Below are 1,168 nucleotides of genomic sequence, written 5' to 3'. Positions count from 1 at the left end.
CGGATCAAACCAGCTGAAACCGGTTGAAACCGGCTGAAACCGGATCAAACCGGCTCAAAGCGGTTCAAACCGGATCAGACCGGGTGAAACCGGTTCAGACCGGAAGGAACCGGATCAAACCAGCTGAAACCGGTTCAAACTGGCTGAAACGGGATCAAACCGGCTCAAACTGGTTCAAACCGGATCAATCCGGTTCAGACCGGATGAAACCGGTTAGGCCGGTTCAAACCGGATGGAACCAGGTGAAACCAGCTGAAACCGGCTCAAACCGGCTGAAACCAGTTCAAACCGGATCAGACCCGATGAAACCGGTTCAGACCGGATCAAACCGGAATGGAACCGAATCAAACCAGCTGAAACCGGCTCAAGCCGGCTCAAACCGATTCAAACCGGATCAAACCGCTTCAAACCGAATCAAACCGGCTCAAACCGGTTCAAACCGGATCAGCCCGGATGAAACCGGTTCAGACCAGATGAAACCGGATGGAACCGGATCGAACCGGCTCAAACGGGTTCAAACCGGATCAATCCGGTTGAGACCGGATGAAAGCGGTTAGGCCGGATCAAACCGGATGGAACCGGATCAAAGCAGCTGAAACCGGTTCAAACCGGCTCAAACAGGTTCAAACCGGCTCAAACCGGTTCAAACCGGATCAGACTGGATGAAAACGGTTCAGACGGGATAAAACCGGATGGAACCGGATCAAACCGGCTCAAACCGGTTCAAACCGATCCGGCCCGGATGAAACCGGTTCAGAGTGGATCAAACCGGATGGTACCGGATCAAACCAGCTCAAAATGGTTCAATCCATATCAAACCCGTTCAGACTGGATCAAACAGGAGGGAACCGGATCAAACCAGCTGAAACCGGTTCAAACCGGCTCAAACAGGTTCAAACCGGCTCAAACCGGTTCAGACCGGATCAAACCGGCTCAGACCGGATCAAACCGGATGAAATCGGATCAAACCAGCTCAAAGTGGTTCAAACCAGATCAAACCGGTTCAGACCGGATCAAACCGGATGGAACCGGATCAAATCAGCTGAAACCGGTTCAAACCGGCTCAAACCGGTTCAGTCCGGATCAAAGCGGCTCAAACCGGTTCAAACCGGATCAGACCCGATGAAACCGGTTCGGACCGGATCAAACGGGATAGAACCGGATGAAA

The sequence above is a fragment of the Macaca nemestrina genome, chromosome 1 (genome assembly GCF_043159975.1).
Source record: "Macaca nemestrina isolate mMacNem1 chromosome 1, mMacNem.hap1, whole genome shotgun sequence".
Classification (NCBI taxonomy): Eukaryota; Metazoa; Chordata; class Mammalia; order Primates; family Cercopithecidae; genus Macaca; species Macaca nemestrina.
This window is presented reverse-complemented; position numbering follows the sequence as displayed.